Source organism: Phaenicophaeus curvirostris, chromosome Z (assembly GCF_032191515.1).
Source record: "Phaenicophaeus curvirostris isolate KB17595 chromosome Z, BPBGC_Pcur_1.0, whole genome shotgun sequence".
Lineage (NCBI taxonomy): Eukaryota > Metazoa > Chordata > Aves > Cuculiformes > Cuculidae > Phaenicophaeus > Phaenicophaeus curvirostris.
The window spans coordinates 39205814-39224314 of NC_091431.1; positions in this window are offsets into that span (position 1 = coordinate 39205814).

Here is an 18501-nt window from a genome sequence, read left to right on the forward strand (position 1 = left end):
CTAGAGCAATCACACCAGAGGAAACAAAGACATGAAGTGAAGCAAATGCTAGCTGTTTCTGTGAGTGTCTTACTTTCTTGTCTGTGAGAACTTTTTTTTGATGATCATTGCTTCTTTTGGAAGTGGAGACCGTGTTACTAGCATGACTGAAGAGACACAGTCAATTGCAGGTATCACTAGTGATTCAAAACACTAAGGGTTACTATGTGTTTAATTTTGGACAAGAGAACTGTAGAGTTTGTAGTAGATCAAATGTAGTGAAGTGGTGGTAAATGGAGTTAACTCCAGCTGGAGGCCAGTTACAAGTGGGGTTCCCCAGGGCTCAGTGCTGGGTCCAGCCCTGTTCAATGTTTTTATCAATGACCTGGATGAAGGCATTGAGTGCACCCTTAGCAAGTTTGCAGACGACACTAAGCTGGGTGGATGCGTGGATCTGCTGGAGGGTAGGGAGGCTCTGCAAAGGGATCTGAACAGGCTGGACCACTGGGCTGAGACCAATGGCATGAGGTTTAACAAGGCCAAATGCCGGGTCCTGCACTTGGGGCACAACAACCCTGTGCAGTGCTACAGACTAGGAGAAGTCAGGCTAGAAAGCTGCCTGGAGGAGAAGGACCTGGAGGTGTTGGTTGACAGCCGACTGAACGTGAGCCAGCAGAGTGCCCAGGCGGCCAAGAAAGTCAATGGCATCTTGGTTTGTACCAGAAACTTGTATCACACGTGACCAGCAGGTCCAGGGAGGTTATTCTCCCTCTGTACCCGGCACTGGTGAGACCGCACCTTGAATACTGTGTTCAGTTCTGGGTCCCTCACCATGAGGAGGATGTTGAGGCTCTGGAGTGAGTCCAGAGAAGAGCAACCAAGCTGGTGAAGGGGCTGGAGAACAAGTCTCATGAGGAGCAGCTGAGAGAGCTGGGGTTGTTTAGCCTTGAGAAGAGGAGGCTGAGGGGAGACCTTATTGCTTTCTACAACTACCTGAAAGGAGGTTGTGGAGAGGAGGGAGCTGGCCTCTTCTCCCAAGTGACAGGGGACAGGACAAGAGGGAATGGCCTCAAGCTCTGCCAGGGGAGGTTCAGGCTTGACATCAGGAAAAGTTTTTTTATGAAAAGGGTCATTGGGCACTGGAACAGGCTGCCCAGGGAGGAGATTGAATCACCTTCCCTGGAGGTGTTTAAGGGATGGGTGGATGAGGTGCTGAGAGGCATGGTTTAGTGATTGATAGGAATGGTTGGACTTGATGATCCTGTGGGTCTTTTCCAACCTAGTGATTCCCTGACTGTGTGAAATCCTGTAAGACAAATTGTCATCTCTTGCATGCAGACTTACTTTCCTAAGGCCTTTCATGTTGCCAAGTTTCATTCCTGGGAATAACAGTCTACTATGAAAATGGCTGGCCACAGTATCACATTAAACAAATGTTTTGTTTCATAACAACTTAAGAATGTTAAGAAAATCTTGGGAAATCACTGTATCTCTTTAACCTTCCTTCTCTAATTCATATGGCAATTAAGCTTCTTTTCAACAAAAATAATTTACATTTCATGAAAGTATTAGCATTAATTTGTGGAACGACACACATTACCTAGGAACTGGTGATCACTCTGAAGATAAATAAGCATTTTTCTTTCTTTCTTCCTCTCCCCTTCACAAAAATGCAGTAGGTAGAGCTTGCAGGTGTTGATACATATCACAAATGGTGAAGGACAAGATCAAAGGAAGATGCAAGGTTCCTCTGGCATTCTGTGGGGTTGGACTTAGAACTTTGTAAGAATCTGAGAAGAACTGCTGTAAGTTTAAATTGATGATATACTTTTCACTTTTTGTTGTAGGGAATCCATCTGTGTGTTCATTTACAGGAATAGCCAAAGAGACCTGAGACTTACTGTTCTTTCCTGGCTAATTACTTTTTAAACACCTGAACTCAAACTCCAGGTGTGGAGGGATGCAACAACTGCAACACCACATTGTCAGTGACTTCAGCTGTTAAATTTTGTGTGGATAACTTTTCTACAGCTGGTACCTCATTATCTGGTGAGATTGGATCCTGAAGGGGAGGATGAAATGCACAAAGGGCAAGACAAGTTTCCTGGTGAATTTGCATTTCTTTCTCAAACAAACATACTAATTTTAAAGTTAAATAAGGTTAAATAATTCTGATGCAGGAAGAGAAAAGAAATAAGCAAAGGAAAATGTAAAATAAGTGTAGAACTAGACTGTAATACCCTTAGAGATTGATGACAATGACAGTTTTATTGAACAAACAAATTTTAAATGGAAATTATTAGGAAAATAAGTTTTACAAACACCACTAGTGGAGTTTTGTAGGCAAAAAACATGGCAGTATGCAAGGTTTTTATAAACCTATGGTCTTCTAATAAAATGTAGTCTTATGAAAAGGCTCATATAAAATGAGGCTGTTAAAATCTCCAGGTATCACTTATGGAAATCTTATCAATTACTCCTGATTACAATGTCCTTATACCAAAAGACAAACCCAGATGTAATCAAATGCCATTCATTAAAAAGGTTCTATCTTGCATCAATATAAAAGTTCAAGGAGGGGAAAATCAGCCATTGTCTCCAGCGTAATGACTGTAATAACCATAGAAACAAAAGTCTGAGAGAAGGCTAAGCAATATTCCTTTGCCAGCTTACCACTGCTGAAGGTACACTGAATCTTGTGATAAATAACCTGCAGTAGAGAGGGTTGATTATCAGGAAAACATCCTGATACTGCATGATAGATCTATCCATCTACACATCGGTCACATGTCTGATCTAGTGCATTTGTTGATGCTAGTGTTCTTAGCAAGCATTTCTTTCTGAGGGTGCTGTAAACAATTAAGCTTTAAGATAATTTTTAATTTGAAAGTGTTTTAAACTAGAAATCCTTTGTCTAAATCTGAGTTCTTCCTCTGGAAGTTGGTTTTGCCGTTACGGCAATAGTAGGAGTTCCAGCACGGAGCAAACACCGGTAAATGTTGCCATTTACTACATCAGCTGCTTACCTTTGCTAGGACTGATTTGCCTTATTGAATTGAATGAATGAGGAACATCACCCGGAAATTAAGATCTCATCCTTTAATTGCAATGAAGTTATTCTAGCCATATGCTGTCACAAAACGGAATCTGACCTGTACAGAGTTATATTCCCCCGAAGGATAGATGTATACACACAGCAGATAGAAGTGGTATCTCTTATGCCTACTGAAAATGAGGTGCAAACTATCATCAGGCCCAACAGAGGATGACACGACTATTTGTGGTCCTTTGAACCATCAACCAGCTGTTGACTATCCAGTCTGTAATTCCAAAGCTTGTGTAAAAGTGGTCTTCTGCAACCAGCAAGCCAGTCTATCCTTTCTTTTCAACAAGGTGTATCAGACGTGTGATGTCCATGGCCTATCGAATGGAAAATTTGTAGCTATCCCGTTCATGTGAATATTGAGCGAAAAAAGGAACATGCTAGAAGAGTGCTTTCACAGTCAAAGGTGAAGTTCCTGGGTTGACAATAAACAACAGAGGTGAAAGAAAATTTTTTTTTGTCCTCCATGAAAGACAATAGTTTTCCTACGCTTTCAAAATTTTCTCCCTCTCTATTTGTGCATCTTGATTTTATCTCTTATATCTCTTAACCCCTTGCCTTGTCCACACCTTCCCAGGTGTCTCCGCAATAGATATGAGGTTCTAGCTGTGGAGGACCAGTCGGTGTACAATGTGGATGACAATTCAGGTATCCAGCAGCAGAACAAAATACCCTCCATAGTACTACAACCACCATGAGGAAGAAAAGGTGAGTCTCAGTTGTAGGAGACTCCCTGCTGAGGGGAAGAGAGGGTCTAATGTGTTGTGCAGACCTTGCTCACCGGGATGTCTGCTGCCTCCCAGGAGACAGGGTTAGAGAAACTCCCCAGTCTGGTAAGGCCCTCAGACTACTGCTTATCACTGCTGTTCCACATAGGAGGTGATGGAGCTGCAGCACCATAGTCCAGGGGTGATCAAAAGAGACTTCATGGCCTTGGGACAGCTAATGAGGGAATTTGGACCCCAGGTGATTTTTTCATCCCTCCTTTCAGCTGCAGGCAGCAACACCATCACACAAACTATGGAAGGACACACAGTGGTTAGAGAGATGGGTGCTGGTATGGGCCCTGGTATGGGCTGTTGTAGTAGGTGCCAGCAAGTAAACTTCCAGGGAACACCTGGAAATAAGGGAAATAAGGGGTGTTCCACTAAGAAGGTGGTATGGCCAACAGACCAGCTGAAGTGCCTCTAAACAAAAACACACAGTTTGGGCAACAAACAGGAGGAGTTGGAAGCTCCTGTGCTGCTAGACAGCTATGACCTGATTGCCATTACTGAAACTTGGTGGGACCAATCCCACGACTAGAGTGTGGCTATTGATGGCTACAGGCTGTTCATAAAAAACAGACCAGGAAGGAGGGGTGGAGGCGTCATCCTCTGTGTCAGGAAATGGATAGAGTATGAAGGGCTGCCTCTGAAAAATAGCCACTAACAGGTCAAAAGCTTATGGGAAAGACTAAAAGACCAAGACAACAAAAGGAGCCTTGTTGTTGGTGTCAACTACAGGCCACCTGATCAAGGGGAGCCTACTGATGAAGCCTTCTTCCTCCAGCTACAGAAGGCTTCACACTCACAAGCTCTCATCCCACTGGGAGACTTCAACCACCCTGACATCTGATAGAAAAGTAGCATGGCAAGATTTAGACAGTTCAGGAGACTCTTAGATTACATTGAAGATAGGTTCTTAACACTGGTAATAGACACCCTTACCTGAGGGGATGCAATACTAGACCTGATGGTCACCAATGCAAGTGAGCTCATCAGTGACATCAAAATTGGAGGCAGCCTGGGCTGCAGTGGTCATGCATTCATGGAGTTCAATGTCCTGAGGGATATGGGACAGGCAAGGTGTATAGTCAGGACCCTAAATTTTAGGAAAGCAAGCTTTCAGATCTTCAAGCAGTTGGTCAGTAGGATCACCAGGATACAATACTCAGGGACAAGGGAGAAGAACAGAGCTGGTAAATAATTAAGGTTGCTTTCCATGGGGTACAAAAATGCTCAGCCCCCAGACATAGGAAATCAGGCAGGGAAGCAAAGAGACCGGTGTGGCTGAGTGGAGACCGGCTGCTCAAACAGAAGAGCAAGAGGGAACTGCAAAGGCAGTGAAAGCAGGGACAGGGAACCTGCAGAGATGATAGGGATGCTGCCTGGTTGTGTAGGGAAGGGGTCACAAAGGCCAAGGCATAGCTGGATCTGAACTTGGCAAGGGAAGTCAAGGCTAACAAGAAGAGCTTCTACAGGTAAATCAACCTACAGGTAAAATCAATCTACAGGTAAATGGTCAATGGCTTGATGTCCAAGTGGAGATCCATGAAAAGTGGTGTCCCTTAGGGAACCATACTGGGACCAGTGATCTTTAATATTTTCATCAATGATATAGGCAGCAAGTTCAAGTGCACCCTCAGCAAGTCTACAGATGAGACCAAGCTGAGTGGTGCAGTTCTCATACCAGAAGGATGGGATGTCATTCAGAGGGACCTGGACAAGCTGGAGAAGTGGGCCTGTGTGAACCTCATGAGCTTCAAGTGCAAGGTCACATATGTGTATCAGAGCAATCTACGGTTTCAATACAGGATGGGGGGATGACATGATGGAGAGTAGCCCTGTGGACAATGATATAGTGGTGCTCATTGACGAGAAGTGCAATGTGAGTTAGCAATGTGCCCTCACAGCCCAGAAGTCCAACTGCATCCTGGTCTGCATCAAAAGAAGCATGGCCAGAAGGTCAAAGGAGGTGATTCTGCCCCCCTACTCTGCTCTTGTGAGACACCACTGTGTCCAATTCTGGAATCCCCAACACAAGAAGTATAAAGAACTTTTGGAAGGGGTCTATAGGAAGGCTATGAAGATGATCAGAAGAATGGAGCACCTCTGCTATGAGGACAGGCTGGTAGAGTTGGGGTGTTTAGCCTGGAGAAGAGAAGGCTCCAGGAATACCTTATAGCTATAAGGACTTTCCAGTCCCTGAAGGGGGCCTACAAAAAAGCTGGGGAGGGACTTTTTACAAGGGCATGTAGTGGTAGGATGAGGAGAAATGGCTTTAAATTGGAAAGGGGGAAGATATAGATTAGACATCAGGAAGAAATTCTTCATGAGTGTGATGAGATATTGGAATAGGTTGCCCACAGAAACTGTGGGTGCCCCATTCCTAGAAGTGTTCAAGGCCAGGTTGGATGGGGCCTTGAGCAGCCTGGTCTAGTAGGAGGTGTCCCTGCCCATGGCAGGGGTGTTGGAACTAGAAGATCTTTAAGATCGCTTCCAACCCAAACCATTCTATGATTCTGTGATTCTATGATCTCAGACTTGTTCATTTGCAGACAACTTGCTCATGAACAGATACTCTTGTATTATTTTTCTTCAGATTCATCTCTTGAGAATCATCTTTGTCTTTGTGCCTTAGGTACATCCTGATTTGAAAAAATAAAAGGATAGAGAATTGGTCAGTTTTCTTAACTGTTAGTTTTGTTGTTAGTCACCTTGACATGGTAATGATCCTCAGAATTGACATTGCTCATATGTATCAATTTGACTTCAATCTTTTCTTATTGAGAGCTTCTCAGTGTATTACCTCTTGACTTGATAGAAACAACTGACGTTCATAGGAAAAAATATTTACCTCAGGGGGAAAAAGGGAATTTCTTAGGTATTTATATGAATACAGTAGTTTTACTTATTCATGCCAACTGTAGTTGTTCATCCAACAAATGCCTTCAGTTTCTTATTAATTTCCTAGTGATTTTCGGTTTACAGTCAATTACTAATTGTCATTCCCTCTTCCATGTTAATTCCCCTTCAGTTTCTTCTTTTCCTTTGCCACTGACCTTGTATGGACTTTTATCTAGGGTGCGCAATTTATATCAGCTGTTCTTCTAATGATCTCCTAAAGAACGCCTTTCTCTTATTTGCATTATTCTAGCTTAATTTGTCCTTCAAATCCACTTCACTCAGTTTCTCTTATCTTTGGCAAATTATGTACATCTAATGTTTCTCATTGTTTGAGACTGTCCTTTATTTGCCTACAGAAGATGTAATAGGTCACCATTGTGTGTTCCTAAGCAACAGTGATTAATTAATCACTGGACTAGAACCATTAATCTTTATCTTCTAAACTTAGATTGAAACTTAAGTTACCTCCTGTCAGATGCAATAACACCTGTATTGGGAGAATAATTACTAAGAAGTTTTATAAACGTTAATGTCATGTTCCGAGGTGCGCTTAGAATTGTGAAAAGCTGTAGAAGAAAATTTTCAAGACCAAGTGCGAACCTCTGAGTGCGAGGTCTTCTTGTGACAACGAACCTCTGAGCAAGTGAAGAAAGACTAAAGAAGGAGATAGACTGGTGCAAAAAAAGTGAGTTGATCCCATGTCTTCTCCAGGCCATGAAGGTGGCCAGAGGACAACGAAGGACCTCCACTGTTATTCAGTCTGAAGGAGATTGGAATATATGGGAGAAAATTACTGAAGAATAACATAAACATTTCAGAGATATAAAGTATTAGAAACAGGGGCAAACCATAGTATCTACCAAAATAGAAAAGAATGCCATTATTACCAAGATGGAAACAAAAGTATTATTACGCTAATGTTTATTCTTGTTCTAATGTAAATATAGAATTCACATTGAACTCTCCTTCACAAAAAGGAGACAATAACATTAAAACTATCGCCAGTTCTGATAAATCTGCTTGGACAAATGGAATATTATCCTTCTTTCTCTTGCTTCCCATTCAGCTAAGAGACTTTGAAGGCAGAAAGATTCTCCAGCATTTTCCTCTGTCAACTTGCAATGGCACCTGCAGGGACTTCAGATTCTATTGAAAACTGCAGTTGTGCAACTGCGTGCTGTTGAATGATCAATCCAAGGATCAGTATCAGTCTTCTCAGTTTCACGGTTTTCATTGGAAATCACCTTCTTTTTCTAATCCATTAAAAATCCTATTTACAGACATTTGGTTTTCTTTCTACACTGAAGAAATAAATACCTCATAGGAAAGGAATGAATGTGCAATCTCTATCTACTGGTTTTGCTTTTAAGTGGCAAATTCATAGTAGTAACTTATATTAAAGATAAAAGAATATAAGGTTTCTTTTTGATTTTACAAGTCTTTTTGACAGAAAGGAAAATAAACATCTAACAAAAATGGATTGAATGGTTCAGTGCAGAGCGTGTTCTTTTCATCGGTATACAGCTTGGAAACTCTAGCATGTGAAAAATGAAACACTGATTTAGTCTGAAACTGAAACCTGGACAGACCGTAGAAGTGGGCCTGTGAGAACCTCATGAGGTGCAATAAGGCCAAGCGCAAGGTCCTACACCTGGGTCAGGGCAATCCCTGATTTCAGTACATGGTGGGGGATGACGTCATTGAGAGCTGCCCTGCAGAGAAGGACTTTTGGATGCTGGTTGGTGAGAAGCTCAACGTGAGCTGGCAGTGTGCACTTGCAGCCCAGAAGGCCAGTTGTGTCCTGGGCTGCATCAAAAGAAGTGTGGCCAGCAGGTTGAGGGAGGTGATTCTGCCCCTCTATTCCTCTCTTGTGAGACCTCATCTAGAGTACTGTGTCCAGTTCTTGAGTCCTCAACCTAAGAATGATATGGAGCTGTTGCAACGGGTCCAGAGGAGGGCTACAAAGGTGATCAGAGGGCTGGAAAAACTCTACCATGAGGTCAGGGTGAGAGAGTTGGGGTTGTTCAGCTTGGAGAAGAGAAGGCTCCAAGGAGATCTTATAGTGGCCTTCGAGTACCTGAAAGGAGCCTACAGAAAAGCTGGAGAGGGAATATTCACAAAGGCTTGTGGTGATAGAATGAGAAGGAATAGGCATAAACTGTATAGGGGCAGATTTAGACTTGATTTAAGGAAGAATTTCTTCACTATGAGAGTCGTGAGACACTAGAACAGGTTGCCAAGGGAAGTTGTGGCTGCCCCATCCCTGGAGGTGTTCAAGGCCAAGTTGGATGGGGCCTTGGGCAGCCTGATCTAGTGAGAGGTGTCCCTGTCCACGGCAGGGGGGTTGGAACTAGATGATCTTTAAGGTCACTTCTAACCCTAACTATTCTGTGATTCTATGATTATAAATACTCTTCTACTTGGAATCATTTAGCTTTGGGCTAAAGTCAAAGTTTTCCCTCTGGAAACATACTGTGTCATAATTAATATAAAAGACTACATTTCTAACTGCAGCAGAAAGCAGAAGAAAACATCAATAATACTCAAATAAAGGAAACCAAAGCCCAGTCTGCTTCATCTGAGGACACCCAGATTCTGCTTAGCTAGAGCTGGTGCCAGTAATTCACTAGGAGAATGCTGGCTGCAAATAAATTGCTTATAATGTGGATGTACTGCCCCTGAAGACTAGTCTTCTGTCTTTCAAGAATTAAATTGGTCTAATTTAATGTGTGTTGTATGAGTCCACAAGTAGCACTATGAAAAGTTGAAGTAGTCATAATCTATGCAAGGCCGGGGTAAGGGTGGTGTGGGGTGTGGTAAATTTTTACTGTTTCATTAACATTTGGGGTAAGAACGTGTCTTCTCCTTTAGAGTGCAGAAGCAAGCCCTGGAGATACATAAGCATAAACAATCCCTGCATTAGCATTTACAAACTTTATGTACATGCATAAATTCACCCCTATATATACACGTTCATGACTTCATCAACCATCATCTCATTTTACTACGTCAATTTTTTGTGATAAACTCTGCTTTTAGAATATGGTCATAAAGGAAGATGAGAATTTTTGTACATACAAAATGCAAGGCAGCAGAACTAGTCCTATTATAGCTTTTTTTATTTGATAAACTTTTAGATGAAAGCATTTGCAAAGGCCTATGAAGATTTATTCCCACACTACTTTCAATTCCATAACTTGTAATACTCCACAAGAACATAAAAGGAAGCGCAACATACATAAGCTAAACTAGCCCAAAATACTTCTAACAAAACAGAAGTGTTTGGATTATTTTTCCACCTTGATGTGGAAGGAGAATCACCCTCTACCACCTTCTGTTTCTCCCTGAATTAGTCATTCTAGAATTGTTAAGTAGTAACACAACTGTTAATATGCTGGCAGGCTCTTCTTCACTTTAATGCAGAAAAAAAACATGTTCTTTTCATCAGCTCTGAAGTTTCACAGCATCTAAGAAAAACTGAAAGTTCTAGAGAACAAGTCCTGTGAGGAGTGGCTGAGGGAACTGCAATGGTTTAGTCAGGAGGAAAGGAGCCTCGAGGGAGACCTTATGACTCTCTTCAGTTACCTGAAAAGAAGTTGTAACAAGGTGGATGTTGTTCCCTTCTCCCAGGTGACAAGTGACAGGATGAGAGGAAATGGCCTCAAGTTGTGCCAAGAGAGGTTTAGATTGGATATTAGGAAAAAAAAAATCACAGAAAGAATTGTCAAGCACTGGAACAGACTGCCCAGGGAAGTGGTTGAGTCCCCATCCCTGGTGTGGCGTTTAGGGACATAGTTTAGTGGTAGACTTGGCAGTGTTAGTTTTATGATTGGACTCTATGATATTTTTTTTATGATCTTCAGGGCCTTTTCCAGCCTAAACGATTCGGTGAAAATACAACACAATGGCAAATGTAATGGTGCCCATTACGGTCCATGATAAGCTTTCTGACACATTTTAACTGTTTCCTGTAGTTCGTATGCCATGTCAGGACAGCTTCTTCAAAAGCTAAATGTGGGATTTTTCTCTTTTCTTCCTGTTATAGGTGAGTAAAATTTTTTATTGCTGTTGGTAAAATGCAAAGCTATACATTAAAATTTATGATTTTATAATGCAAAATATTGATCTAATATTCATAAAACTTTTCTCTAAAATGAAGTGGAAGAATGAATGATGCTATGGAGCATCAGTATTCAGAGAAAAATCTAACTGTCCTGTGCTTGTTCTCTTTTCAACAGGGAGATACTTCAGTATACTCTAAAAAGCAATGGAATTGTATGCAGAAGGAAGATGCAAAATGCTCAGTGTATAATTTTCATGAATATCTACTTTTCTTAATATATTGTTTTTCCAAAATGTAGTAAGAATAATAGTCCTAAGTGAAGATCATCTGGTTTTGTTCCCAGAGACTCTTCAATTATGGGGATCAAAAAAGGGACTTTTTGGAAAAAAAAATTACTTCTGACATTTAGCTCAGCACAATTCTTTCAGTAATTTCAATATTTTTCTGTTTTCCCCAATCATCATGCTTCCATAATGGCCCACTGCTTAATTTTTAAGAGTTGAGCCGAGCTTGTTTTATATGCAGAATCTCACAGACAGCCAAAACAACTGTTTCGTGAGAAACTAAAACTACTTTAAATTTAAATACACTAAAGCAGAGAAAAAGCCATGATGAAATACAAGATACATGTAGCTGAGTATGGCAGTCTTTTAATTTGCATCCATTGCATATAGAGTTAGAAAATAAATTCTCTTCAAAGAATAGTTCTTAGAAATCATTTATGAACAGAAGGTTATTATGGAAATTGTTTCAGAATGTTAATCTATTTGTCATAAGTAGCAGGCAGTGACTAAGATGCTTTGTCATAAGAAGCCATGATACACTTGGAACTGGAAAGAATTTAATTTCTTGCATCTTGACCCACTTGTGTATAGGACAGAACCTAAGATTAAAAAATGGTCGCTTTATCTTCTCTTAGAGAAAATGTCAGCCTTGATGGGATTCATGAAGAAGCCATGAAAGAAAATTCAAAGCTTGGATGAGTTCTGAAGCATAGGAACCAGACCAGTCTTTGTTCTGATCTGTTTCACCCTGCTGGAAAATGCATTAATCTAAGTATGAATATATAATTTTTCTGTGGTTTTAAATAAACACAATAAAATACAAATGTTTTCCTGAAATTCAAATCAATGTGTTTGCTTTCCAGAATAAGTATGACTAGAAAAACTGAGCCAAGCCTGCTTTGGTTTTGATATCTATTTCAGAGCATAGTTCTAGTTGAAGGAAATAAAGCATATCATACTCTATATTTCAGATATGTTTGGCCACTTTTCAGTCACGCAATCTTACATTGGGATTAGGCCTGCTCTTCGTCTAGGGATCTCGTTCCAATTCCCAGGCAGAATAAATAATACATGTAGTCTTTAAACTTATTTCACACTTGAGTATTTCACTAATGAACAAATTTATGAACCTTACCAATGCCCGCTGAGAAACAGACGCTTGCAGGATTTGATACTACTGCAGGGGCTATTTTTCTTCTAGCGTTCATTTGCTGAAGACTGAGACCAGCCAGGCGACCATAAACAATATCAGGTCTTATTGCAGGTACCCAAACCAGCCACACTTGGATGGCAGCCAGCGGCTAATGAGCAGGTTGTTTTAAATAGAGTGCTTAGGGACTGCAGAGTAAGGAAGCTGTGATGTTAATCTCTAGGGGATTTTGTGAGGTTTGCAGGTGACAATTTATTCTATAGAGACCCTCACACTTCTACAAAAGCTCAGCCTGTGGTCACCAGTGGTGTGCCCATCCAGATAACCTGGCAGAGCAGAATGGAGACAGACTGAGGTGTGTTATGCACCACTTACCTTCACCAGGGCAGCAAAAGCAGCTGTATAAATGGAAGCTTGGCTTGTATGGAAGGTATATTGCTCATGCATTGTCAAAACTCCTTGCATACAACTCTTACAAATGCAAGAAAGTAAACAAGAAGGAAGTGTTGTAGCAGATGAAAAATTACTACATTCTTAGAAAATTTCAATTTTGATGAAGATGAATGTCTATTGAACACAGCATCTGAAATTGTGAATAGACCATTGAAAGGTGGCAGAGGGTCACACAATGAACGCGGCAGGATTCTTCCTGCTAATGCAGGAAGAACTTCAGGACAGGGAAAGCATTCACAGGCGAGCTTGACATAAAACTGACTCAGAAGATGATCAACAGAGAAGTACATAGCTGAAGAGTTCTCCAGAAACTAAAAGTAAAAAAACAAGAGTTGCTGCGAGAGTTTACAGTATTTTCTCTTTATTTCTGGAAAGCAGTTCTGATTTGGAAGGCTGAACTAGCTCAGTAAAGCAATCCATCGTGGAGGTAACCTCTATACTCTGGGGAGTTTGGGGCCTTTAGAGTTCACAGAGGGTGTTTCTATCAAGGTCTTCCTACTTTATGTTGGCTCTGCTGATGGACCTCCTAAGCCTTAATCACCATTGCCTCTGTTTTGGCGAGGCACAAGTTGCTCTAAGCACTCAAGGCTGTCTCTTAGCTGAGTCATGGACTTTTGTGCTAGGCTGCAGACATTTTGATGCTGTCATCTTGACTAACCTGGCAAGTATTACACAAGACTTGCTCCGTCTGTGTCATGCAAGCAAGCTATCCCAGCCAGAGTCAAATCCAAGTTGTTGTGCCACCTCTACACTGATTTCACTGCACTGCATTCATTTCACACTCCTGCATCTGTTGAACTGAAACCTTAATCTACAAGAAAAGTAGCTCCGCTGCTGTTTGATCAGCTGCATCTTAGTCATGAAACACGGATTCACCTGTCATGGTGAAGAAGAGCCCAAACTTAGGCTTGCTGTTTTCCAGGATGTTGCTTACCTACAGTGCACTGCGTAACACTTTCAGAGGCAGCAGTATGAGGCTGGGAACTCCAAAGAAAACCTAGTTTTCTATGTTAGCTGTGGCTTATTCACAGTACACAAGAGAGAAGAGAGGCAAATTGTGAGTCCTATCAGATTACTCCATGATAGCTGCTAAAGGCCATTTGTAGTGTAAAAAAGGGCTTGCATTGGGCTGAAAGTAATATAGTACTGCTAGTTGCATTTCTTGCTGTTTGCTGCAGCTTAGTTTCTCTCGGAGTGTAGGCTTACAGCCATTGGCAATCAAGGTGCTTCTCTTTCATTCCAGGAATTCCAAAAACAATAATGGAACTCCTCCACTGAACAAATGAATAAGGATTTGATAAAGCCTGTGTAAAATATAGACTCCCCTCAGTCTTCAAATGCAACAAAAGCCTGGAGTTATTCAGAGATAGAAGCTAACAGAACAGGAGGTTAGGAGTACCGATATGGGCTAACTTATGTACTCTGTTTCCCATTAGCAACCATCTTGTGCCCACTGTCTCTGCCACCACTTTGCAAGAAGGTGCTTGAGAAACAGTGGGCTGTCCAATGTGGTGCCCATTAGCAGAGGTGGACAGAAGACAGGCCTCAAGACTAGATGCATGGAATATAGACAGACATGAGATGGAGGGACATCTTAAGTACTCATCACTAAAATAACTAAAATAAATATCTGTAGAGGTCAGTGGCTGTCTTTAACAGGATGGTTGATTGCTTTGAGACAGCACATGTTCACTTTATTCTTATCACCATTATCAGTATTTATGCTTTCATTCTTTTGTACTAAGACTTTATGGATACAAACCGCATACTGTAACTTAGGGCAAGTGATGGATAAGCTAAACCAGTAGATACATATCTGCGGAAGCGTCAGCTGTGCAAAAACCAAAGACCAGCAGAAATACTCAGTGATAGAATTTAAAAAAATCAAACATCAGCAGGAGTTTTGAGTTTGCAGTGCTAGATATCCTCAAGCTGGTTAGAATCATAGAATAACCAGGTTGCAAGAGACCCACTGGCTCATCGAGTCCAACCATTCTTATCAAACACTAAACCATGCCCCTTAGCACCTTGTCCACCCGTACCTTACACACATCCAGGGAAGGTGAATCAACCACCTACCTGGGTAGCCTGTTACAGTGCCCATTGACCCTTTCTGTGAAAAATTTTTTCCTAATGTCCAGCCTAAATCTCCCCTGGCAGAGCATGAGGCCATTCCCTCTTGTCCTGTTCCCTGTCACTTGTGAGAAGAGGCCAGCACCCTCCTCCCTACAACCTCCTTTCAGGTAGTTATAGAGAGCAATGAGGTCTCCCCTCAGCCTCCTCTTCTCCAGGCTAAACAACCCCAGCTCTCTCAGCCGTTCCTCGTAAGGCCTGTTCTCCAGCCACTTCACCAGTTTGGTTGCTCTTCTCTAGACTTGGTACAGAGCCGCAACATCCTCCTTGGGCCCAGAACTGAACATGGTATTCAAGGAGCAGTCTCACCAGTGCTGAGTACAGAGGGAGAATAACCTCCCTGGACCTGCTGGTCACACCATTTCTGATACAAGCCAAGATGCCATTGGCCTTCTTGGCCACCTGGGCACACTGCTGGCTCATGTTCAGTCGGCTGTCAAGCAGCACCTCCAGGTCCCTCTCCTCTAGGCAACTTTCCAGCCAGACTTCTCCTAGTCTGTAGCACTGCACAGGGTTGTTGTGTACCAAGTGCAGGACCCGGCATTTGGCCTTGTTAAACCTCATCCCATTTGACTCTGCCCAGCGGTCCAGCCTGTTCAGATCCCTTTGCAGAGCCTCCCTACCCTCCAGCAGATCCACGCTTCCACCCAGCTTAGAGTTGTCTGCAAACTTCCTAAGGGTGCCCTCAATGCCTTCATCCGGGTCATTGATAAAGACATTGAACAGGGCTGGACCCAGCACTGAGCCCTGGGGACACCACTTGTCACTGGCCTCCAGCTGGATTTAACTCCATTTCCCACCACTCTCTGGGCCCGGCCATCCAACCAGTTTTCCACCCAGCAGAGTGTGCGCCTGTCCAGGCCACAGGCTGACAGTTTCTCATGCAGAATGCTGTGAGAAACTGTGTCAAAGGCTTTACTGAAGTCCAGGAAGACCACATCCACAGCCTTTGCCTCATCCAGCAGCCGAGTCACTTTGTCCTAGAAGGCGATCAGGTTAGTTTGGCAAGACCTGCCTTTTGTGAACCCGTGTTGACTGGGCCTGATCACTTGATTCTCTTGCATGTGCTTCATGATAGCACTCAAGATCACCTGCTCCATGACTTTCCCTGGCACTGAGGTCAGACTGACAGGCCTGTAGTTCCGTGGATCCTCCCTGCGACCCTTCTTGCAGATGGGCACAACATCAGCCAGCCTCCAGTCCAGTGGGACTTCCCCAGTCTTCCAGGACTGTTGGAAGATGATGGAAAGGGGTTTGGCCAGCACATCAGCCAGCTCCTTCAATACCCTTGGATGAATCCCATCCGGCCCCATAGACTTGTGTCTGTCTAGTCGGGCTAGCAAGGATCTGACCACCTCCTCTTGGATCACGGGAGCCTTTGATCTAGAGGCACTGATCTAGAGATTAACTCCAGCTGTTTATAGAAGAGCTCATCAGCTGCTTCTCCTTGGCTGGGTGGGCTGTAACAGACTCCGATCACAAAATCTACCTTCTTGTGGGCTCCTCTGATTTTAACCCACAGGCACTCAATCTCCTCATCACCACAATCCATCTCAATGGTGTCCAAGTCCTCCCTTACAAACAGGGCTACCCCACCTCCTCTCCTACCCTTCCTATCCCGCCTGAAGAGTTTGTACCCCACCATAGCTGCAGTCCGGTTATACGAGTCATCCCACCACGTTTCCGTGATGGCAAAGACATCACAGGCTCCTTGCCCTATGACAGCTTCCAGCCCTTCCTTCTTATTCCCCATGCTGCGTGCATTGGTGTAAATGCACTTCAGCAGAGCTGCCGAGCCTTCAGCCCTCTTAGAGGGAACAGAGTTCGTTCCCAATTGACTGGTAACTGGAGTAGCTAGCTCCAGATTGCCCATGTCTCCCTTAGCACCCCCAGGTGTGTTCTCCCCCACTTTTTGTATGGTGATGTACTAGTGGTCCTCACCAGCACACCCTCTCCAAATCACCAGTGCCCCAAGTCCAGGCTCGTTCCTGTCTAGCCTGGTCTCAACCCCCTTCCCCTTCACATCTAGTTTAAAGCTTGATTTATGAGCTTAGCTAGGTTTTTAGCAAGGGCTTTAGCCCCCCAGGAGACACACGTGTCCCATCCTTAACAACAAAGCCTGGGGGTGCGTGAGCCACCTCATGATCAAAAAAGCCAAAGCCCTTTTCCTCACACCAGGCTCGGAGCCAGGCATTAATTGAATTCTTCTTCCTGACTTCCAGCTCCTCTTTGTTTAGCCTTGGGATGGAGCAGAATACTATTTGTGCCCCAGAGCCCTCCATCATTTTCCCAATGGCCCTGAAGTCTTTCTTGATGGCTTTGGTCTTTCTGTTTACTAGATCATCATTAACAGTTTGGACTACTATCAGAGGATAGTAGTCTGTCTCGTGGACCAGGGAAGGAAGTTTTCTAGTTACCTCTCTATCTACCTAGGTTCCACCCTGCTGGAGAACCTCAGCCTTCTGCTTCTGCTTTCTTGGCTAACTAGCAAGGATCCTGGTACCTTCTGCAGGAAATACAGCTACTAAACCTAGAACTCGCATCTCTGAGAATTCAAAAGACCTGTGAATAAAATCCACTATGGGTAGAATAGGACTAGTGAAACTTCATCCCTAGCGTAAGAAATTTGAGGATATCACGTAGCTGAAGAATCAGTAGAGATTGTCACACCTAGAAAAAATACAGGCAATTTGCAAATAATCCTCCTACAAAATTCAAGTCATCCTTTGAAAATATAGCCTGTCTCCCTATTTAGTTATCAAGTAGGTGTTTATATGGGTACAGAAGATCTTTAATTTCTTCCTCAGGCATCATCTAATTTCTATCTGCCTTCTATAAACTTGGAAACTTAAGTCTTCAACAGTATTTTAGCAGGTAATTTTTCTTTTTTTATTCACCCTCTTATGCTGCAGAGAGTATTAAATTCCATATATGAATTTGATGATAAAGTAAAACAAAAAAAAACACCAAGCTGGAATATCTTCCAGAAAGCAATGGGCTATGAATTGTTAATTAAAGAAGTAGATTGGGTACTTAACTCTTCCATGCTTACTGGCAATTTTGTTGATAAATGTGGCCATTACCAATACAGTAATACTGGAATATCCCCATTCACTTTAAATGAAAAGTTTATTATACGTTAAAAAACAAATCTTGGTATTGCATTTTCAGGCAAGATGAAGAAAGAGTGAGGAAAAAAACTGGAAACAAAATGGAATCTGATACATTTTAAGTCGATCAATGTTTGAGTCTTCCTTATCACCTCAGTATTACTCAGAAAAATCATAGTAGATTCCACCCTAAATAAATTTATACTCTACTTTTCAAATAAAAAATAGCCAAGAGAATAAACATTTAAGTGAGTAGAGTGGCAATGCTAGGTTAAACACATATTTTGCACAACAACTTTGGAAGCCTCTGTGGTAGTAATCAGCTATTCTGACTACTTTAAAGCTATTTCAACTAGCTATTTTGTTCTCCATTCCTTTTTGTAGATGTTGCTAAATAAGATATTGTAGAATTGGGGGTTGCAGGTCACCAGTTATCTGCAAGGGCTTCTAACACTTTTTAGCTGTTACACTTCAGCCATGACGTAGACACCGTAAATCCATCACAGCATATAACAATATAACGGTGGCAGGTAAGAGTGAAGAGAATCAGCATTGGTA